Source organism: Numida meleagris, chromosome 17 (genome assembly GCF_002078875.1).
Source record: "Numida meleagris isolate 19003 breed g44 Domestic line chromosome 17, NumMel1.0, whole genome shotgun sequence".
NCBI lineage: Eukaryota > Metazoa > Chordata > Aves > Galliformes > Numididae > Numida > Numida meleagris.
The window spans coordinates 9,129,036-9,153,555 of record NC_034425.1 but is presented as its reverse complement, the minus strand read 5'-3'; the positions used below and the strand labels follow the sequence as shown (position 1 = coordinate 9,153,555).

General features: G+C 40.3%; 1 long non-coding RNA gene across 1 annotated transcript in view; it reads left to right on the top strand.

Moving 5' to 3' along the window:
- LOC110407256 overlaps positions 1 to 24,520 on the top strand; it is a 322,658-nt gene that overhangs the window by 121,095 nt on the left and 177,043 nt on the right. The gene's annotated exons all lie outside the window — the stretch shown is intronic.

Here is a 24,520-nt window from a genome sequence, read left to right as displayed (position 1 = left end):
CTAAGCTCTTCAGGTACATTGTTCTGTCTTAGCAGTAGTCAGCTTCATGTGCAGGAGGAGTTTGGGGATTTATTTTGGACTGAGATTTCGGTGAAAGAAAATGGCAGGAGTTTGGGTATCTACATCTCTTCCTCATTCTTCTTGTACCCTCTTGAGAGGGAGAAAAGCTCCTGAAATTCGTAGCAACTACTGTGCACGTCTTTGATGACTGAAATCTTCAAACTTGGACGTGATGCATGAGATCAGCTTATGAGCATAACGTTCTTGTCTGTTATCGAAGAGACAACTAAGTGTTGCTCTTGTTCTTTCACACCTACATCTTCTGTCTCTGCCAAGATATATTTCCTTCATCTGTGGCCTTATTTAGCATGCTGTCCACCTACTATCTGCATTTTCATTATGTATTTTAAATGAGCAATAAAATACCCATTTACATAATGAATACATTTATATTGATATGTTATATAATTTAGAGATGTACTTAATTATAACTTGTTTATAATTAGGTCTCTTGCTATGCCAGCTAGCTCTTATGTTATTTATAAAACTTCGGGAGTAGTAGAAAAACATGAATATTTCAATGTGAAAATAATCTTTGATGTTGCCTCATTTGTAACCCTTTTGTGCCTGTATCCATTTATCTTGAGGTGTTCCTATTTCACTGGGATGAAACTAACTCACACAAACGTTTTGGGACTTTGCTGCTTTTAAAAGCTCAGGGCTGATAGGTACAAATGCTCCCCAGGGAGCTGGACACCCAAGCATCTTTTACATTTATTTGACAATCCAAATTTTATTTTTATAATAACACTGATTGTCATCTTGTAAAATCTTTCTTTTGATGCATTACAATGGATGCTAAATATGACGGACTGGGTACGGTGCATATATTGGATTAGTCTTCGAATGAAGATTTTGGCTTTAGAGACAACAAATTTTGAAGACCCTTATTGTGTTAAGGAACCAAACTTCAGACCATTGAAGGAATCGTGCATTGGTGAGAAGCTTAACACCTTTACAAAACAAACTCTTTTAAAAATGCCAAAACTGTGCTTTCCAAATTAGTAAAAACTATTGGAGTGTTCAGTCTGTACTGTTCGCATGTAATGTAAAATTATCACTGAGAGCGAAAACACTTGTTTAGAGGGGAAAATGATTTGGGTTTCACACATTAGCTATTCCCAGCTGCTTTATCTTTTGTTGAAGCACTGACCTACAGTGTCTGTCTTACCCAGTGAGGTTTCCATAGAAACAAGCTGACTTGTAGCATGTTTATGTTCTGGCAGCAGCCTAAAATGGTCTTCAGCCGCATATTGTGTGAGGAGGAGCAGTAGTTCTGCTAAACATCAGCAGAGCTCTCGATGGTCCAATACTGAAGTTCACTGTAACCGAGACTGAGAACTGCTGTGCTCACTTACTTGGGTTATGACTGAAGTTTCATGTGAAAGTAACCCAGAAACGCAGAGGAAATTGAATGATGGAGTTGAGACTTGCATGGTGAGAATTAATTTTGCAGTGGTCATAAACATAAACATCATTAAGAAGTAAAGCACATCAATAACTGGAATTCACAGGAATTCACAGTGAAAAGTGACCATTCAGAAACGCGAATGCTGAAGTATTTTAAACTGAATTGTGGGCACTCTCTGTGACCATTCTGGAATTAAGAAAAGCAAAGGGAAAATGAAGGCACTCCTATTAGTTTGTATTTCACCTCTTTTGCTTCCCATAGAAGAAGATGTGCAGTTCAATGTGTAGAACTTCTCTTAAAAACCTTATTTCTCCAGAGATCAACTGGCGGTGTGGGATTGCTTGGAGAGCAACCACCCATCTGGACAGCATGCTTCAGAAAGGAGGTGGAGACGCTAGCTCTCTGAAGTAATTTTGTATTTAAAGATTAACGTTGGAAGTTTGAAGAATTTTAGTTAATCTCATGGTATGGTCAATGGACCTCTGTTTTAATAACAAAAAAAAATAGCAGACACATATTAATCAGTTCAGGAACCATTGAAGCGATCTGCTCTAATTCTTAAAGAATTCTCCTTTAATTTCAATTCCAATTAATTAATTGGTTCTGGGATTATCGCACATCATTTTCTGCTCCACTGCAGAACTGTATTCCTGAAGAGGATGTGCTATCATCCTTATGTAGTACAGACCGTCCAGTATGCAACTTTTGGCTTGTGTGTTATAGTATCGTAAATGCCTATCTATTTTTTAGCTATTTTGTTTAACTTTGATTGGAAACAAGTTTCCCATATTTTTATTGGTTGCTTTCTTTTTAATTTTCTTCCTGGATTAGTCCTCCAGTTGTCCGTTATTTCCCCGTTGACGGCTTTCATGAATGATCCCTTCTGAACAACAAGGTGCCTTTTCTTTGAATCACACACTTCTTTGATTCAGTTTAAGGGACCTCTGGCAGTCTCGGATCCAACCTCCTGTTCAAAGAAGGACCATCAAGTCAGTTTTGTCTGCCTGAGTCTTGAAAAACCTCCGAAGAGACGTATGCAATAGACATCTTAAAGCTATGTACTATCTCATTTGGTACATTACTTAGAAGTCCAGTTCTCTTTGAAGTACGTAAATCTTTACTGTTGATGCTTTGCTTCTTCTACATACATCTTCTTCCTAATTATTCATGGGGAAAAACTGGAATTCTCTTTGCATATTTGAAATAAGCTCTTAGAGATGTTTAGATTTCTGACCACTGTAACAGAAAGACATTTTTATTCTTAACTTGAAGTGGAAACAAGACTCCTTTGGTGTTAGCTGAAGATTTGTATTTTGTTTCTAAAGCTTAAATCTGAATACAAATTCGATAGAAATCAACCTCTTTCTCTCCCTAAACATGCTCTGGAGAATTATGGCCAAAATCCAGAGCTACGATATGGCTAAGTTGGCAGCTTATTTATTTCTTTATTGATTAACATTCAGAGAACATCAGCACTAGTGAAACACTCAGTGCGGTATTCCATCTCTTCAGTCTTATTTTTCTCTCTCTGTAGATTACCTCATGTATAATCAGTAGAAAATGTCAATTGTTCTGGTATCTTATATCTCAAAGAACAGACCCAAGATTTTAGGCTACTTAGCTGTACTTCCAGCCCATCATGTCTATAACAAGCTACTGGAAGAAAAATGATTTATCTTTCTTGGTTTGGTTTATTTGAAATATTTTTTTATTCCTACAAAATATCAAGTGTGTAATACTCTAAAGAATAAAAGCAAAAAAAACAAAGTGGAAGACATAATTGCTGTTCTGAATGGATTATCAGGCGTTGATTTGGTACAGTAGTATTACAGGTATTGGTCTGTGAGGGCCAGGACAAATATTTGCATGAGGTGTTCTCCATAGGGATGATTTGCAAGAGCAGAAGAGAAGGCAGTCAGTGAAGGGAAATGGAATTCTTTCCATTATATCTAGCAGTCTGGAAGGAGTTTTGTGCTTGAATGTATGTGAGAAAGACAAATGGAGCTCTTGTGAGATAAGTTTGTATGAAATGTACGAACAGAAGAGGTTAGACATATGTGGTGTGGGACCGCTGTGATTTTTGGTCTCTTCTCTTTAACACTAAAATGGAACAAAGAAAATTCTTGGGATTATGTCTGGAGGAAAAAACCATTTTCCTGTCATCTTAAAGCTTGAAATTAAAGTGTGCCAAGGAATTGGACCTCTGCTATCTGGATACTTCTGCAATGGATGGAGAAATCCTATCCCATACGTAAGTTGCAATTTAAAAAGTTTTTGGAAGGTTGTTTTAAGACAGGGTTCTGTGCAGCTTCTTCTGATGCTCCTGAAGCAGTTATTTTATTTTTAGTACAGAAGGATCTCCAAAGTTGGTTCCTTTTATTTAGATTGCCACGCTGACTTTTTTTATCAATGGAATACACCATGGACTAAATGTGCACAACTAATGGTAGCACTGAAAAAAGACTGGAGCATAACAATGAATGCGTGATTACATGAATAAACACTTCAAGTCCTTGTTAGCAGGTATGTCAGAGTGACGCAGGACGCGACTCATCTGAACAATGCAGACGTGTCGCTTGAATAGGGCTGCAGCGTAGTCAGAATAGTTGCTGTTTGGAACAAACTGTATGCTGTACTTCAGAAGGTGAGATGCTGTGCTACACCCTGGATAATGAGGGAAGGATATAACCAGGTTATTGTTTAACGTGTCCCAGAAGTACTTAAACAGGAAGAGCAGAGGAAGCTTTCCCCATCAACCACAGCATAGTGAGTAGAAGGAAAGAGATCAAAGTGCCTCACTGGCTCATTTTGAAGACTGTGAATTAGCTCTGAGCAAGGTGTTAATTAAAAAACAATCCCGAAGAAAGTTTCAGGATTTGCATCTTGCAACAAAACTTGACTTGAGTGATTTGAGAAGTTGATCGCAGGTTAAGAGAATTTTCCTCTAAGCTTGGCTTGGTGCGCATTTCAAATAAATGATGCAAAACAGCTATCAGCAAGGATCAATGCATTTGTCACATCAAAACTGCACTGTGTGATTTACATTACCTGAGACTGAGTTATCAGAGTAGCCCAGACATGAAAGCCTCATTCTGGAGTTGGGTTTATAATTTTTCTAAACCATTGATGGAGACCTTTGTACCTTTCCCCTGTCACACTGTCTTTCAAGAACATACAAAGTGGAAGACGAAGCAGTCAGGATTCAGGGGAAGTTTTATGATCCAGTAGATCTCAGCTTCATCTCCTGTTTGCTGTTGCTGCTTTCTGTTTGTTCTGTGATTTGCTTTGTTTAGTAACTTGACATTCTCAGCTTTGTAAGAACAGGGATGTGTGTCAAGAAAACCTGTGAGCTTCATCAACCTTATTTGAAAGCCAGGGCCGTTTCATTGCAAAGATCACTTTTTATCTGTTTTGAAGAAGTAATTTATAAAAAATGCAGGTTGTAACATGGGATGGCAAAAAGCGCATCTGACTTGCATTGTGCTCAGTTTTCCAGAGGAGTGATAAAGACATTGCTGTGTTTCTCTGGGCTGTGGTTCTGTGTACAAACATGAACCCTCTTCTCTGTGTCTGACTTCTGAAGCTGCTTGGAAATAGGTGAGCAGAGAAGCAGGGAGGCACTGTTTGTTTTTCAAGAAATCAATAATAAAGTACTTACAAATTTTCGGTGTGATACAGTAAATATATTGAAGACAAGATAGTAAGTATTGCACACAATTGATATCGTGTTTATTTTACCATTGTTTCTGCAGTGTATAGGCACGGGCTCTCACAGGAGGCACCCCTTTCTATTAGCTGAATTATAAGCAGCAGAGCTTCCCAACACACTGTGAGATTTATGATCTCATCTCTTTTCCAGTGTCTCTATAATTAAGCAAACCTAAGGGTAAGATTTAGTCAAATGAAGCTGAAATTAAACTCATTCCACATGTTCTGAAAGAGACTCGACTTTATTGAAGCCAGGGTATTGAATGTAAACGCGCTGCATTTTAGCCTGCTTTATTCTTCCTTTAAGGCTGACATAAATAAATATTTTTTAGCACTTCTGGAAAGTAACAGAACCACAGTAGTAGAAAACAGCTCCCCCATGCGTGAAGCCTCCTATGTGTTGTTTAGGATCCAGAGGTGCTGTTACATCTCTCCATCTGTTGCTGTGCTTATTGGAACGTGGCATTAATGCATTCTGCTGTAAAGACTACGAGATAAAGCACGAGCTTGACTTCAGAGCTTCTACTTGCATTCTTTATTGCTTCAGTTTGGAGTGATTCTAGTGCTTCTTCTCTGCACCATGAACATGTTGATTTTGCAGCATCTTTAGAGTGGAGGTTGAAATACTTTTTCCTGCTGCTTTGAGATGTAAAATAGTTGCTGCTATTGCCTATTTTATTGTTGTTAGGATAACAATACTAGCTGATGATAGAGTACATCATGCCACTGTAATCAGCTAAGAATATTTGTGTCTTGGCAAATGAGTAAATTGAATTGTTCATTCTTTGCGAAGCAAGTGGGAAAAATATCCTGTATGAAGTACTCTGATGTATGCAGATACATGCAAATTGCTATTTCAAACTGTAAATATAAGCAATGTAGATAACTCAGAGTTAAGCACAAGATTGCTGTAGGTATTTGAATAAAGAAGCACACATTTCTAGTAAGTCCACCAATGCCTACACGATGATGTGACTCACTGTGCATTGGAGAAGAAGTTTAAAGTTCGTTAAAAGCTGATAGGTGACATAATTTTGAAGCATCAACTGGACAGAATTAACAGCAAGTTGTGGCTGAACTTCTCAGAGTGGTCATCATGGAGATGAGGTTCCCACTGCAATTGTAAGAAACAACGTAAGCTCTCTGTCTGTCTTTGAAAATCTCAGTTTCAAAGTGTACATATTACCTTCTCAAGCATCATTTTATCTATGCAGCTTTTATTTTTCCTCTTTTTCCCCCTTTTTTTCCCTTGTAGTGGTGGTAATTGAAATTACGTATTCATATGAAACTACTAGTAAAGGCTAGAAGTTTTGAGGCAGTCCAATTCATGTATTATGCCGAGTCCAGAACCTTAACAGTAACTCTTCAGCAACCATCTAAAGAGCTTTTGCTTTCGTGGAAAATAGATAAAATGAGCACTGGAGTAAACTGGTGATTGTCACGGTTATCCCAGTACTACCCTTCTGAGACTGACTCTTTCTGTAACTGTAACCAGCAAGGTTTTGTTCTCTTCTCAGGAAAAATTTGCTATGGCACTGGATCTGAAATTCACTGGTGGTTTTGATTTGTCTTTGATTTTAGGAAGGTTCTTTGCTTGAAAATTACAAGTTTTCAAACAAACAACCCAAGCATCTTACAACCTCGGGATAACTAATTCCTGGATGTTCTAGACAGATTTGACTCAGTGCGCGAGGTTTGACAGCTTTGAATAAATGCTGGATTCCGAGCTGACTGTGATAGGCAAATATCTCTCCATTTAATTCAGCAGAGCTGCAAAGAGAGAGCAGGGCGGTCTTTACCACCTGCAAAGCAACATTACAGTGGCTGACGAGTACCCAAAGTGAAGTAGTTGCTTCAGCTTTCGATTCAAGTTCTGTGGGGAGTTGGTTCTGTGTGTTTCTGTGGAAAAGACAATAATTTTCTACAACAAAAGCAACATCTGTGAGCTGGTTCAGCCTATCTGTTTCAAGGGAAAATGGTGAGAAAAACTGTCAGCATGTTTCAGTTCCTGGTGATGCTGCGTGCGATACAATGGTGTGTCCATTTCAGGTGGGAGTTAGTTGCTGAAATATAAAAACAGCAAAAGTGACAAATAGCAAAAGATGTAATTACAACTTAATAATGTGTTATCATGTATAAATCTAAATCATCAAAGTTGTTAAGTCAGTATGGACCTGAAAACTTCTAGATTGGGCATTCTTGTGAACGCTGTAGTTGGAAAGTACATTAAGAGCTGCAGACACTTGCAGTACTGACCTGAATGGAAATTAATTTAATGTAAATGTGATGTTTCAAGGATTATATTAAAATGACATCAACTTTCTGTACAATTTTTCAGTTCACTGTTGCCCAAGCAACTTCATAATTCTGTAGTACTCTATCAGAAACGTTCCTAGGAGCTTCCTAGGAGTGATGGGCAGGAGGTAGCTGCCTTGGGATGCAGCACAGAGCGGGCAATTAGCAGAAGGGCAGCAGCTGTATTTCAAGTAGAACTGTTCCAGCCTTCCGCCCTTGTGAGGATACAGGTAGAAAATTGCCTCTGTATTGACCCACTGCTGCTTTCTGAAAGCCGTGACAAACTGAAATGGACACCCTGATCATATAGGTAAGGAAAGCAATTTCTCATATAAGGGAAACACCATAAATGATTCATAGTACCCATATTTCTCACGCTTATTTCCTGTGGGTGCCGAGAAACAGGGATTAGAAATGAATGGCAGTGCGTACTGTTCCTAAGGGGCTTGCCTGCAGGTGATTTTACTTCTTTAGGCTTTACAATTAACTCTACAGATGCCAGTACCAAAATCTGAAAACCCTTTATGAGCTTCCATAATGTAACAAAATGAAGCGCAGTGGGTGGAAATTAAACATGCAGGGGATGTATTTTGGAAAGTGCAAGAGTTGCAGCAGCAGTGTGTGGTGAGCTGCTGCAAGTGCAGGAGAAAGAAATAGGTAAGACATGGGAGAGGACTGAAAAAATGGAGCAGTTGCTGATATTCAGCAGAACTTTCTAGATGATACCTTGCTTCTGGAGGTGATGCAGCCCATCGTGGTCCTTTAGTTTCAGGGTCTGTGACAGCTTGCGAAGATGAACAGGCAGTGAGAATTCCAGGGTCATCCCCACCAGGTGATCCTCTGGTGAAGTCTGTGGGGTTTCTTGATTGATTGACATGAATTTCTCCCTCAATCTTGTTTTCAAATTGACTCGATCTCAGTAACCTGGAGATAGACATTGTAGTACTATTGGTTTGCAAATAGCTACCTCGCTTTCTCTCCTTTGTGTTGGTCTCCCTGGGGTGTCATGAGCTGTTCCACTAACTGTGCTGTGCAGGAACGTACTCACAAGCCTATCTACAGGATTAGGGCCAGCAGGCAAATGGTATTTTGCTACTTATATAAGAGCAGAAATTTTAAATGATTTTTCCCAATGTTATGTACAGTATGTGATACAAACGACAGTTAAGCCCAAGTCTCCTGAGCTCTAGTCAAGCACTTTAACCATAGGATGAATCCTTTATCTGTGTAGTGTAAGTGCAGTTTAAATGTGAAACAGTTCACATGGGAATGGGTGGAAACTTTGCTCTTAATTTTAATGGAGATTTATGTGGTATAATACAGCTGATATTGGACGTCTCCTGAGGGAGAGGAGATACTGCCAAGAATAAAAATGTTCAGGAAGAAGATCACAGATTCTATCAGTGAGCAATTAAGAGCTTTGCAGACTCTGTATGCTTTTCTTGTATATCTGAATGAGCAGTACATGATATACTAGTTATACCTGCAAAGACTCCATGACCTTTGTGAGGTTGAATACTGAAACCCAGTGTTCATTTAAAAACCTTTTAATTTCAATTTTCACTGTTTTAAAAAAGATACCTATCAAATACTGAAAGTATTGGAAAATGGGCTTGTTTGCGTATCAATAAATTTGACATTTGAAATCGAAACCTTCTTTAAAACATCTCTCTGCCCCGTCACTGTGTGCCTGCACCATGTGCTTTTCGTTGTTGTCGTTTGGTGGTGTTCTGCTTTGTTGTCATGTTTGAGTGTGCAGGATGTACACTCAGCAATCTGTAGCTGTAATTTGCTGTTTATAATAGCTTTGGTATTGCCCTAAAGCTATCCAGCTGGCTGACATTAAGTACTTCTTTACTGTGCTAAGAAAAAAAATAATTGTTATAATTCTCAGTAAACCCTTACTAGCCACAAGGGTTAGGTTAGAATGCAGCTCATTGGTTTGTATGTATTCGTGCACAACGAAGTCCCAGTGAAGTTGTTGCACAAATGCTGTGTATTTTCAGTAAGAAGACCGGACTTCTTTTTCAGAAAGGATTTTTGTGGCAGTGGAGAACTCTGCCATTCACAAATAGGTCAAGTTCAAGCAGCCCTGAGATGTCCGTATGTTTAAAGTTCTGCTAATCATAAAGCAGATTAGGTTGCCTTTAGTGTCTAATTTAAATTTCCTCTGCTGAGCAGCTGCTGGGCTGCTCTGCAATGGTTGCACATCACTAAATATCAATGGACTGCAAAATGAAAGATTATATATGTTTATAAGCTGCCCTGGTTATATCTACTACACAAGCACTCTAATGCTGGAAAACCCATCTCAAAGCAAAGCTTAAGCTTCAGTCTTTCTCTGTAGAAAATGAAGGAAAAAATTCCTGTTGATATATCCTTATACTGTTAGAATTCTTAACAGAATAGCCTTTTTTTCAGCAAACCGTAGTGCTTACTGTAGTGCTTTTATTGTACTTCTAGAAGGTGTAGGCTTTAAGTACGACTTAAAATTAAAACAAAACTTCCAGGGCCTTACCCATGCAAGCTTATTTTTTCCCATGATACTTGGACTGCTGGATTTTGTGGCTGTTTCACAGCGTCTTTGTCAGGGGTGTCCCTCAGCAGGAGAGAGTCCTGTAAAAGAAGTCATCCCATAGTCCTGAGTGACCTTTAACCACAGCAATACCAGAGCAGAGGCTCGAGGCTAATGAAAGTAGACGTGTAGCCAGAGAACTGGACAGAAATGTAAAGCCAAAGTGTCTCAGCTAACTCGTGCTGTTTATTTTCCCTCTTCTCTCATTCACGCCTCTGTTGTTCGTGTGTCACATGTCCAATGTGTAGACACCTAGAGTGAACAGTCCCACCAGAGCTGGGGAGAAAATCTTCATCGCCTACAGTAGAGATCAAACTCTTTTTGCTTGATACGTTCTTCAGAATATCTTCACTATATATTAAAAGAAAAAAAAAGGTTATATTTTGTATATATTCTATCTGAGTGATTTGATCTGATGCAGAGATTTTGAATGAAGCCTTGCGTTCCCTGGAGTGTTTTTGTCATTGTACGCCTTGATCTTAAAAAGGCTTAAGTACCAGCACAGCATGTGAAGTTGAGTATAAATAATCCTGTTGATTTACTGTGCTTATATATGTGCTTAACTAGGACATTAATGATAACATGTGCTTAGGATGGGATTTGATCAGAGGCCCATGACAGCCCAGCTCCAAGGGGGATATTCAACATGATGTTCCTGCTCCAGCATCTTTCCCGTTTCATATCTAGATGACAGAGTATAATTTCAGTTCATGAGAGAGTGGCAAATTATTGACATTTTTCCTGGTTTGGGGATCTGGCTTGCATTCAAACTGGAAAGAGGCCTAGCTTGTGATTTTTTTTCTTTTTCTTTTTGATTTAGACCCAGGAGATCAGATGTTTCGGATCGGCTGCCTTGCTGAGATTTGTCCTTGGTTAGATTAAATGTCAATTGCTTGAATTGTGAGATTTTAAATAGCATCTAAACCAAAAGTAATGAATGACTCCTCATTCTTCTGGTAAATGAATGACTTACCTGTTCGAAACCTGTCTAACTCTTGCTGAGTCAGTCTGGGTCTGGATTCCTGCACTGTGTTTATAGCCTTCATCTAATTACATTTTAAGGGCATAAACAATTCAAGGGGAAATACACAGTTAAGGGAAAAGGTATCTGCACAATATGCTCCTCAGTAATGAAATTCAGTGGAGTATTGCTGGCAGAGGGTTTTATTTGTAAATGCATTCGCCATGTTTAACGGCACTTATTCAGATTTTCAGTATCTCATCCTAGCCAGCATTTTACTTTTTTTAGTGTTGTTATTCTGTGTAAACAAGTCTGAAAGACTTTGGAAGTTGTATCAGTGTTTACAGGAAAAATCACAACTTGTCCATTCTTCAGTTGAGTAATCCATTGGAATTGCAAATGCCATTCAAATGATCTTGCTGAATCTCCAGATGTTCCTCTAATTGCATCCAGAAAAGCTATATTCAGGCGCATATAAATCTCAAAGTTCATTTGAGAAACATAGGCAATTTATTAATCTACCTGAATTGTTTCTTCCAACTCGGAATTTAGTCTGATGAAAATTCAGCTCTTTTAAATGTACCTTTACTTTTGTCCTCTAGGAAAACAAATACTTGTTTGCATAGGAAAGCTGCACTTAGCTGTGGTAAATAGCTTTTTTGAATCACGGACAGAAGCTTTATGGGACTCCTTGTGATTCCACGGGAGTCTTATTTTCATTTACTGCCCTACTAATCATAAAAAGTTGGCAGTCACTGGAAAGCAAAGTGACTAATGTCATCTCACTGTTCATCACACCACAGCAAGGAGCATATTCCTTTGATCCAAATTGCCATTAGAATTGCTATTCAGATAATAACAGTGGGAGATTTAGCTAGATAGTACAAAAAAAATACCCACCAGCTCTAAGGATACACGAGGGCGTGCACAAATAATGCGGGGAGCTTGTTATATCTCTTGCACTGGAGGCTTTCAAAAGAGGTTAGATAAAATATTTGAGAAAAGGATATGGATTGCCTTGTTCTGCAATGACAGCAATTGCAGAGATGACTTCTGGGCACTACAGATTCCAACTCCATATCTGCATGGTGTTGTGCTGGGCAGGACGTGGCTTGGAGTCTGGGAATTGACTCAGGGCATTCGTAGTGCCCCGGTGTTCAGAGCCGCCCTGCTGTACGTCATGGACATTTTTGGTCCATTTCCTCTGTAGGTACCGGAGCACATCAGTGTTCTCAGATGTTGGTGCCCAGATAGGATTGTACTTATCAGTGCCAGCCCTTGGGAGGACGAACTGCTGGTCTGCAGTCACTCTGGGACCAGGAAATGACACCACAGAGACAGAACACGGGCCCCTCTGCAATGAGGAGATACCGCGCTTCTCAGTCATGGGAAATTGAATTTCCAGAAACAATTGAAACTTTACACAAGCTTTTTCCTTAGTTTTAGAACAGAGTTACTTTTGCCTTGCCTGTTTTATGCTGGCTACTTGTACAGTACCAGCACACGGAAACTTCAGCTTAATTCACTTTTCCTCAAGAGGAGCATAAAAGCTTGTATATTGAGAGGCTGAATTTGAAGTGTACTCCAATCTGAAAATACTTTAACTTTATCTTTTATGCATAAGTGTAACAGTGATAAACATTGAGCAAAAATATTACCATTTCAGTTGCATCTAAAGAGAATAAAACATTGGTAACAGTCACAGACATGACAATTATTTTCCCCCTAGTTTCTGGCTTAGCATAAGCATTGGTTATTGAGAATTAATGCTGTCAGTAGCAGTACTTTCAGTGGAAATAACTTTTTGGTTAGATGATGCATTATCTCGTGATTTATTTCTCTTGAGGGAAAAATAAGTTGGAGCATTATTTTGAGAGCCAAAAATAAAACTAAAGCTATCAGTTTCCGATCTGAAATGACCACCTCTGCATTTTGATACTTACCAGACAGAGGAAACTAATTACAGACATCTTCAGAATAAAAGCACTCAGCCCATGGAAACACAGAATGCTCAGGCAGGGAGTTTAAATGGGATTCTAGGAGCTGATGAAATCGTACAGGTGTGTAATGGAGGTTAAAGAGGCTTAGAGCAGCTTTGGAAAGACAGCAAGCTGCTGAGTTCCCAATAAAATATGTAAATGGATGGGTCAGAAATAGCCTCTGCTGGCTGTGTTGGCCCCGCCAGGTGTACAGGTGGTCCAGAGATGGCTGCCTTGGTACTGAATGGGAAGAACGTAAAGTTTTCTTAGGATACTGAAAGAAAGGAGGAAATACATATGTAATTGTGCACTTTAATGTCATTGCAGTGATTTTTTTAAAAGAGCTTATCTCTGAATGTTATTATTTCTGAGATATCCTTGTCACGAGATACTACAGCTGAGCTGATCTGTATCATCAGTCATGCAAAGAGGATGTTTCAAAAGGTAAAGCATGTTATTGCACTGGCACCAGTGTGAAACCCACACTTGGATGCTCTCTAAATTTCAAACCCACCAACAGGTTAGCGTTTTCCCTGTACACATTGCTGCTTGGCAGGATTCAATATCTGGATTCTGTAATGTATTTCAGCATTACTTGGCACGTGCTGGAAATGACTGAGAGATGGGAGATGAGATTCAGTAGGGAATGGATGAACAGATTATTTATATCATGAGTGAAGTGTTACAGAGGAAAACAGCCTGATGTTTGAACAAGGTAAACAAACACCTTGTTTGTAGGTTAACCGAAGAATGGAATTAGGGCTAGCTGTGTGTTGGTGTGCTTTTTTTCCTGAACACTGTATGATGTTGCTTTTCTTGTCTTACTCAATTGAAAAAGGAGCTAAAGGAAAGCTTCATCTGATGACTGTCTCTCCTGAGATGTTCTTGCTCTCTCCTCTCCATCCTAATCCTGCATTTCTCTGACAATAGAAGTATAGGGGAATAAGAAGAGTCAGGAAAGAAGGTACTTTTCAAGAACACTTCGGTTAGTTGTGAAATTCAGAATCATTTGTTTACAAAATGAATATAAAATGTTACAGTAAAAAAAAGGAATAGCCTTATTTTGGGAGCTAAGATATGCATGCACTGCTCATTTGCACTAGACTGCGTTGTATATATTTCGAATAAAACATTTTTTGTTGGGAGCTTAGGACATTTAAAATCTATTTTGTTCACTTACATCCTTTCAAAGATAGTGGATTCCCCTTACAGCCTGAGCCTGGCAGGGTCTGCCCCGTACAATGCTTGCCCTGAATTTGAGGATTTATTTTTTTTCTTAAACAGCTTGCAGTGCAGCTTCTGAAAATGTGCTCTGTGTAAAAGAAGGAAGCTGGACAAATTCTTTGATGTCTCCCTACACTGTTATGATTCTTGACAGAATAACTATTTATCAGCAAATGAATTCCTCGAGGAGAGGCAGCATATTGGATTTCTCTGCATTTTATCTTTCCTGGAATATAGTGCAGTCATCAGTATACACATCAGTGGAGAGTAGGGAGGGACTTACTGAACAGAGAGCTGACTTGCTCCAAAAGCCCGTGTTGTTATAATTAGAAAATTTAAAATTTGTGAAAGTCAACATCCTTATTTTTCCCAAATAAGCTGCTGCAGTGATGTGCTCTGTTGCATGTTGAAGATGTTCTAATATGTCTAAAGGAACAGGCATTCTGCAGCTTATGGAATTAAAGAAAGGTGCAAAAGAAACAAACAAACAAAAAAAAAACGGTATGTTCACCTTTCTACTCTTATGTGTAAGGAAAAGTGTTCTCTGGGACATTCTTTTTGTTTGAAAATAGTGCTTCTGCAGCTGTGGAATGGGAGGTTGTGTTACTGTGACACTTCAATGGAGTCAGTCAGTTAAAAAACTTTCTCCTTGCACGTAAAGGAAACTTGTTCAGGAGTAAAGCACTCACCTAACTGACAGGCTTTCCCTATGGACACGTGTTAATTCTGAGTGTATTTCACCTGTTTGCTGCTTGGGAAGAGCAGTTCTGTTGCACGTGTGCAGGAGCCATGTCTCTGTGTGTCTGGGGCTGTCTGGACATGAGGCTGCAACCCCGCTGTCACTGCCTTCAGCTGCCCAAAGGCAGGTCTGAAAGCTGCCAGGGAGGTGCGAGTCGGTCCTGCATAGGACGGGTGAGTGAATTAGGTCACCTCCAGAGACCCTTCCAGTTCTGTTTCTTCTCAGCTTCTCCAAGATAACAGCTCTCACTGAGGAAATCGGGCGGTCAGCATCGTTGTCAAAGGAAAGGATATGATCAAATCCATGCCCATCGCACTGTCCTGAAAACTGTGAAGTGTTTGTCCTGAGGCCCACCAGTGGCTCTCAGCGGCCCTTTCAGTACTCAGGGAATTACTAAACTGTGATGAATTCTACATCACGTTATCTAAGTTGTGAATTTTATATAGAAAAGTTTTGTTACAGGAGATGAGAGGTTGCACAGCAGTCCTTTGCCTTATCCAGGCTTCTCTGTCCTTGCAGTTGTGATTTTTCTGTCTTGTAAAAAGCAGTGACAATGAAGCAGAAGGAAAGGCAACATGGGAGAACAATATATTGCAAGCTCTTAATAGTACTTTTTATCTGCACTCAAGACTTGTCTTGCCAACCCCAGTAAAATCTGAACTGTTTTCTGTCCAGACCTTTTGACTTTTTGATTCCAATTCATCCCAATTACGTTTCTTCAGAGAACCTCCTTGGAGCTTCTTTCTGTGATATTTAGTAAGACCGAAAGAAAGGGTTTTTTTAAGCACAAAAAAGATCCTAGCATTGCCAGGCTGGCAAAAGCTCACCGTGTATTCCAGCTGTTAAAGACAGGTATTTTAACCTGACTTTGTGTGGTTTGCTTCATTTTACTTTGTCAATCTAGCCGTTGTTTTATCATCACTAATTTATGGCTTTCCTTGGTGTTTTTACTGGGTATCCTCGCGGAGCTGTGGCTCTGCCAGCAACGCATCTGCCTGCCTGAAAGAGAGGAGCCCCAGTATGCCAAGTGGCTGCTGACAGTTATTTACTGCTGAAGGTCCCATGTTGTTCGGTGCAAGCAAAGGAGCACTCTTTGCATGCCGCCTGCTCCAGAATTGTTGCTTTTAGTGCTCTGTGTCTCTGGCCAAATTGCCGCCTGAGGTGTCAGAAAATCAAGTGCCTCTGTGCAGTTTATCTGCAGCACACAGCCAGAAGGCCCCTACTGATGAGCATTCCACCTCTGCGCTGCTCGTTCTGAAGACGATAGCATCCTTACAGAAAACAATAAAGAAAAAAACAAGAGAGCTGCAGTTTGCATATGACTTCATTGTTCTGAGGCAGTAAATGCCTCACTTCAGGTCTGTCGCAGAGGCCTGGAAGTGCTGTTTCCAGATATCGGCTTATACACTGCATAGGAAGTAGAGGTGAGCATGCTAAAAAGTGTTACAATCCTGTGCCAGTGAGGCTGGTCCTTTGGGGAGCTGACTCCATAGCGTTACATGGAGGAGTGCTGCAGTGGCTGCTGACAAGGAGCTGTCGGCGGCGGCCGTGGTGAGATTGACTCAGACACTGGGTGTCACCAGCTGCAGCACCGCTACGGAAAAAACGTTCTCAAGACACTTGAAAATGATGACAGTTCTCACATTTCGGGGGAGGAGGGTTACCAGGAATTTAGAATAAAGGAGGTTTGGAGTTTGAAAATTCATTTGCACGTCTGGTACTGTCAAGCCTCAGAAAAAAGAGAAATGATAGCATGCATGTGTTTGGCTAGCTGTGAGCCTGTGCATATTTATAAGCTGAAGAGATGGCAGTCGAGGTTCAAATGTTTCACAGAAATACCATTTCAAAACACTGTCAATGGAAGCTGAAGGACAGGGGGAATCTGTGACATTTTATCGTGCTGGCAAATTTAAAGTAGCTCGAAGGTTCAGAACTGGCTCCTGGTGTGGTGTAAATCTTTACTTCCAGTGGCGCTCAGACTACGTAAATGAGCACAGACCCGACCATTGGACTGCAAGCTATTTTCCTTTCTAACCCTATGATAATAACAAAAAACCTGTTGTTGAAAGCTGACGTTTACAAAATCCCCACAAAATCAAAACCAAAGAAACCCAGAATCTGTAGGAGGCAAGGACAAGCTGACCAGAACCCAGCAAAGCAGGTGGAAAAGCTGCAGTCAGCAGTGCTGAGTCATAGCGAGACTGCTAAGGGGGAGAAGGCTGCAGGGGAGAAAATCCATTCCCTTCTTCTGCTATCTGTCAGGAAGATAAATCTTCCTCTCTGGGGCAGCATTTCAGCCCTGCGTGCCCCGCTCTGTACTCATTAGTGGCACGAAGCCTCTGCTCGGCACCAGGAGCTCTGAGCATCTCCTCCCATCCCTGTGAGCATTCAGCTCCGGGTTAGTGGCAGAAAAGCTCTAGGAATCAAACAGGCAAGTTAAGGTCCTGGTGTGGGTTCCAGGCCCAGCGCTGCCCCCAGGTTCAGCCCCATCCCGTGGGGTGGCTGTGGGACAGTGCTGCCTGCAGGACCTGTGTCTGGGTGTGTGCAGAGCTCGTGCTCCCTTCTTGCAGGTGCTTGTCACGTCCTTTGCTAATGTACTTGGCTAATGTATGTCAGCCTGTTGTTTGCATAGATTTACTTCATTTTCTGTTTCTCACGTGTATTTTGTAAGGGAAAGTACTTGCTGTTTACCAGAATAGGATCAGTTGTTCTGGCACTAATGGTGGAGAACCAGCATCAAAGCTCCTTTGACTCAGACCGGCTGATTTTTATCCTCCACAAAACTGCAAACATAGATTTCAGGCATACTGTTGGATAGCTGTCCTAGTGCCCACTGCAGCTGCACAATGTATTTGCAATGCCTCTTGCACATACTGAAACATACTTACATCTATGATGTAAATGAATAAATATATCTGTGGTCCAATTAAAATTGAATGGACGTGCAACAAAGATAGCGGCGTTGTTTCCATATGATGGCAATATCCATAAAAACAGATCGTTGCACAATAAATGGTCTGTTTATAGATGCAGTTTTCTTTTTTTCTCCAAAATACCAGTTGGCCAAAGCACATTCCCACCTCTACCACCTGCTTAAGTTATTATTATGGGCTTTCTCCTAATACCAATCCAGTATTGAAATACAAATATGTTCTTTATTCTTGGAAGTTCTGGCACTCACAGGCAGTGGTTATGTGTCTGCGTGGGTGTCTGTAGGTGGACATTGCCATGCAGCTGCTGAATTTGCTCATTAAATTATGAAGGGGAAACTCGTGGCTCCGCGAAAGAAAATGCAAAATTTCTGTTAACGCAGAACTCATCTCGCTGTCATAGCTCCTGAATAAATGAGCAGTTGAGGCAGCTTTGACTTAGCTCCTATTCTAATTTTTTTTTTTTTTTAGATTATTCCTAACTGTCTGCCGTAGTAATGCACTGTAGAGCCCTAACAGGGAGTTAATACTGCTCTTCCCAAGGTGTGAGGTCCAGCTGCGGCTGTGACCCATTAAGGAAAGCTGAGAAACTGCTCCAAGTATGCTGAGGTTTTTGGCCAAGGGCTGAATCAGCCATGAAAGCTGCCTGAAATCTGAGAAGGAATGATTCCTCAGAACTAAATTTATGAAGTATTTTATGTACTGGGATAGTCTAAGCTAATTAAAAGCATGTTAGGATACTGGGAGGGCCTGGGTATTAATTTAACAGGAGTTTTTACTAAATATCAGAATAATGGATTTAAATGGAGTATCATTTACTGTCTGCTCACAAGGTTTCAGTTAACCAAGCATCCCAAGGAAGGAGGCTTTGGATGAAAGGAGCAGTTGGTGAGCAGTTACTCCAGCAGTTGATCTCCTCCTTATTCACTGATGCTTTTTCAGTGTTTTATGGCAAACTCAACAGCAGCATTAACTAGGAAAAACCATCTATCTTAAAAAAAATGCATAATATTACTGATTAGCTGATTGACAGTCATAATAATTAACCATTCTTGTTCCAAGGAATGTTCATTAAGAAACACTGTCAGCATAGGTTGGTGGACTTCTCATACAGATCTCCGTGTGTGAGAACAGAGGCAGCTCTGCCCCCAGTGTGCAGAGCTGTGCATGTCAGCACCGTTTTGAGCTCAGTTATTCAGCCAGCTCAGGTTTTCTCATAGTGGATGCTAATTTTCCTGCATATATGCAGATGTATGTAAAGCCTGTGGCAATCTTACGCTCTGTGTGCCCTGATACTTTCTATCCCTTTTCTACCGTTTCCCAATGCTACTGTTTGTTTTGTTAAATTTGGTGGCTCAAAGGAAGGAACTGTTGATGGAAGGCAACACAATGGGTTTCAGTTCTATTATTTAATGTTCCTCAGTTGCCAATGTCGTTTCCAGCAGAAGAATCTTTTGAACAATGTGAAGTAGCAAACCATGTAATTATATCAATGTATATGAGCCGCTTCAGCTGTTAGAAAATGTCACATAAATTTCGTAGGGAAAGATCTTTAAGAATGTCAATATTTAAGCAAGATTTAAGGAGACAAGCTGCTAGGTTTAGTCTGCCTCATAATAGTAAGTCTGTTCTTTAAAAGGAAATGAGGGTTTCATGATCTGAATTGAAAACTTCTCACTATTAACTTACTTTAACTTGAGAAGATTCTCCATTTCTTAGGTGTTTAGATATTTAATTATTCAGAGTTTTTGCTGCATCCCCCTAGTAGGTGTTGAATCCATTGTAGGCATAATTAAAGTTAGTGAATTCCTGTCTGTCTGGGCGAGAACGATGTCCTGATCTTTTTTTTTTTCATTTGCATTCTTTCTGCCTTTGCTTGTGACCTTTGTGATTTCCTCCCCTCTACTTCTTTCAAATTCCCCAGCAGCATCAGTAACCAGCACCCCCTGCGCTGTGTGGACCTAAATCCCTTTACTGAGGGCAAAGAACGATGATTTGAGTAAGGGGCATTTTGAAAATTGGCTCTTAATTAAGTTGATTAGAATATTTTCACTAGAAACAATCATATTATCACAAGCTTCTCTTGAAAACAAACTGTTTCATTTTCTAAGATGAGGAACTTCTCCTGCTGTCATTTCCCCATACTTTGATCCTCATCTGCTCTAGCGAACCAAAGGTCTGCTTTTGACAGTAAGTTCCGATTTTTTTTTTCTTTTTTTTCCCCCTGAAGCTTCTGACAAGCTGCAGTTGAAGTAATCTCCCCTTGTTGTTTCCATCAATTACATTTCCTTTCCTCTAGGCAGGAAGTTGAAAATGGTTGAGCACTTCCCTCTCTGTGAGTACCTGGGACTGTTCCATTTAGAAACCAGAAGTCCCTACAGAGATCTTGAAGGTCTGTGGGTGTGTCTGTGTCTGGTCTCAGACCATTGTGACCTGCTTCTGATCTTTGACTGACAGGATCCTTTCTGTAATGTTTGATTTGGAAGGCGTTTCTCTATCAGCGGAGGCAGGCAGCATCTGCTGACAAGTATTAAAGTAATTGTCATCTCTGCAACGTCAAAAGCACTTAGCAGCACACTTGGTGGATGAAGAACTTTTTCCTCTGCTGTTTGAGGGGGCAAGATAATCATTGCTGTGCTTCACAGCATGACAAGAGTCTCTCCTATTGTCATATATCTATGCAGAAATCTCCTCATGGGTACTGCTTGCTAAACTTACACAGTATTTAAATGGTAAGACCAGTGTGCTTAGTTAGGGGCGATAAATGAAACGGCGCAGGATGTTGCTCTGCTTTGTTCAATATTGCAAGCAGTCCTCGGTCACAAGCAAACCGAGAGAACATCCATTCTGTTTAACAGCAGCAGTTCACCTGTGGTCTCAGAGCATCACCAACTTGACAGGTATGACAGTCCTGAGATTTTGACTTCTCCAGATGTAATCTGGAGGGAACTGAAAAATGAGAATCGTTATTTCAGAAGAGAAATCGTGGTGGGAATTAGTGCATTCTTGTTGGAACTGGGCAGTACAGGCTGTGGTGTGGAGATGAAGAACAAAACCAGGCTGACATTCCAAACTAGGCTTTCCTTTGCTATAATCTGGGAAATTCTCTTGAAAGGATTAACTTTTCTTGAAATGCAGATTAATTCTTGGTATTTATCTGGACGGAGGAATGTTCACCTTAGATATTAAAAGAGAGCTTTCATAAAGTTATACAAAGGACAGGAAAATCTGTTTCTAACATTGTCTTTATTGCAGGCTGTTCAATAACCGCTCTCCATGCAACTCTGACTTGCTGCAGCCTGGGTCTGACAGTACTGTGCAGACAAAGTAATAAATCATATTGGTCTCCAAAACGCCTATCATGGCTGGGATGTTATCTAAATAATCATGATTGTGAGCAATATCCGTCATCTTACTGACAGATTCTTCTAGAAATTCTAAAATTATTGAAGGACACCAACTCTAGCTCTGCCACGAATGACACTTCATTTGTATTTGGTTTACTTCTTACTCTTTTAAAGCAGTAACTTTTAAGTCTGCATGCTGTATGTTTTTTGTCTTCCTTCTCCATACCCCCAGCAAAACTGTTGATGCATTTCAACACAAGGAAAATAATTTTCATGTGTTTTCTTCTGTTTTTTAAGTTTTGTAAATGTTATAAAAATATTATGATACATTTATGGAGGTACATTGTAAGTATATTTTCTAGTTGGGTGGAGTATGTTTTCATTGCAGTGCCAGGGAAACAGGAAATATTTGTATTATTGAACATCTTTTTCTTTTTTCTTGTGTTTGAGCATCTCATCATTAATCCCAGGACTTTCAGTCATTCTGTGGCTTAGACACAAAAGAGGAATGCAATTCCAGTGTCTTCCCAGAAGGTCCTGGAAGCCATGAGACGTCATCTTTTGGGGCTTGTGAGAACATCTCGCAGTTGCCTTTGTTCAGATAAATAAAGGGCAGTTCTGTAGGATTGCTTTCATCATTTGGCACGTGATTTACTTCACGATCTTGCCAGGATGCTCCCCTCTTCATTATGGCTGTCAGGGGTTTTAGCTTTGCACCTTTACATATGGGCATTGTACGTATATATTCATCCATACATAAACGTGCATAGATAAAGCTACACCCATGCACATGTATATTTGTTCAGATACCTACACGTATAAAAAACTTACATGGTTAAAACGCCATGGAAGTCATAAGGAAGAGATGGCTTATGGTAAGATTGTGTATCTAAATATTGATGGAGGATCAGACAGCTCTTAAGTAAAGCTGATTTACTGTTTCTGAGTTTATGCATCATCCCTGGAGATCACATCTTTCCTGGAGGCCCTCAGGTGTTTCTGCTGCCAGGTACGACCAGAATCTGGGGGGATGTCCCTGAACTAAGGAGCTGTCATGTGCCAAAGTGTATTTTCCAAGCTTACAATAAACAATTTCTAGCTAACATTTTGTTTGGGGCTTTAGAGAAAACTACGATGATGGGTTGGCTTCTTTTTTTTTTTATTTTTTTTTTCCCCTTTGAGAGAGTCTGTAGAAGTGCTATAATCTCTTGTGGGATTCTGTACAAATGTTTTTAATCTCCTTGCTTTGAGCAGACATTTCCATTTGCTGGTGCTTGCAGCTTCAATGGAAGGACTGAGTGTTGCCTATTCACCCTGCTCTGTGTGAAGCAATTACCTTTAGGTATTAGTATGTGCTTGTGATTTGTTTTTATTTTCTTTCTCCAAACATAAAAGCAAACTCTTTTGAGAGGGAAGAAATATTCCTTTGTCAGAAGCTCTGGTAATTAAATAAGCAAAGCCAGTCCCTGCTGTTTGATAAGGATGGTTTTGGAGGTGGAGTGTTTGCTCCTTAAAGCAGAAGCACGAAGGACTGGGTGTGGAGTTCCCCTGGTGGCACAGTGAGCAGAGGGACGTAACTGCTTGCACAGGAACGTGGGCTGCCTTGTTCTCTGCACCTCTTGCAGCGTGGAGAGTGCTGCATGGCTCTCCTGGAGGAAGTGGGGATGGATGAAAAATGCAGCAGGGGATGGGGAAAGGTGAGCTTTGTCTTTGTGCTGGTTGGAAATGATCAGCGAGCAGCGTGGCAGGCCCTTCTGCCATTTATCTTTTGAATTAGAAGCTTTACGTTGTATTTTTTTACTTCCAGGTGCACATGAGCTGTTCCCCCACCCCCTGCCTATTTTATTTTTTTAATATCTTGTTTCATATCTCAATTTTTAATGGGTTACATCCTTTACAGACTGCCCTGTGACCAACATGGGCCTGTGTCACCTTTCCTCTCAGGTTGGGCTTTTTTTCATGAGCAGTAACCAAAAAAATGCAAGCTGGTCGACTGGTCCATTGCAGTGGGTTGTCCCAGTTTATGAGATGACTGCCCAGACAGTTTCCATTATTATATCCTACAAACCATAAATCCTACACTGTCGCATAATCAAATGTCATAGCCCTCCTGAAAGATGCAGAGGGCTTTCTGGGTCTCAGGTGCTGTTCTGACCTTGGGCGTCCAGCCCAGCCCACTGCCCTGTGCAGGAGCAGGTATTTTCTGTGCCTTTTCAGTGCAGAACCACGTTCTCCCTCTCTGCTTTCTCAAGCACGCTGCCAGAGTCCTCAGGAGCTCTTGAAAGACTCTTTTGCAAAGTCAGCTCTGCTTGCATCTCAGTAGTGCGTGCTTTGGGACTTTTTTGCTGTTTTTCTTTTTTGATCATTATTTTCACAGATCTACTGCCTGCACATTTTCTCTCTTGTACTAAGAAACTCATCTGCTTCAACATCCATTAATCTGAACATTTTGAAATCACTGTGTATATTGCACATTTGCTCTTGAACAGTTTGGAATCATAAGTGTAACACAATATAAATCTATAAATGAAATTTTACCTTCTACATAAAAATTGCAGGGTGGTGGTGGTGTGGGTGGTGTTTTTGCTTTGGTAGCTCTATAGCCTGTGCTCTATGGACATTTTTGTATCATGAATTCTTTCTCCTTACCTCTTGAATACAAAAATTCCCCTACTTTTTGAACAATCTAAGTCCAAGTAAGAACTTAATGATCTCTCAGACTCAAGATTTCATCCCTCTAGCATTGCATACACATTTTAAATGCTGTTTTTCTTGTTAAAATACCCTGAGAATGTCCATAAGTAGATGCCATTTTCTCTTCCCATCTGGATTCAGAGAACATCAATTACGCTCTACGCTGTTTTTCTCTTAGGTTTCATTTGAACACTGTAGATAGATACTCTTTTTTTTTCTCTGGTGTGTCAGCCTGCTTTGAGCACTTGAGATCTTTCGAGGCTCTGATAGCCTAAATTCACCTCTGGTTATTATGCTGAGTAAACTTGAAGAAGTTCAAACCTTAAGATAAGCACAGACTGCTTCAGGTGTTTAATCCAAAATATCTGAGGCTGGAGAAAGTCTGTAGGATTTTTCATAGCCAGAAATTTCATATCAGGTATTTGCTGTGTAGGATAATTCATTTTACAAATTAGATCGTTTGAACCATTTAGAAGCTTTCGGTGGTCTTGAGAGGAAAAGAATACTTTTGCATTTTTGCTTCTCTGTGACTACTTACAAAGTTCTTGGGGGAATAAGATGGCATAGATCACCGAAACAGAGTGGTAATGCCTAGGA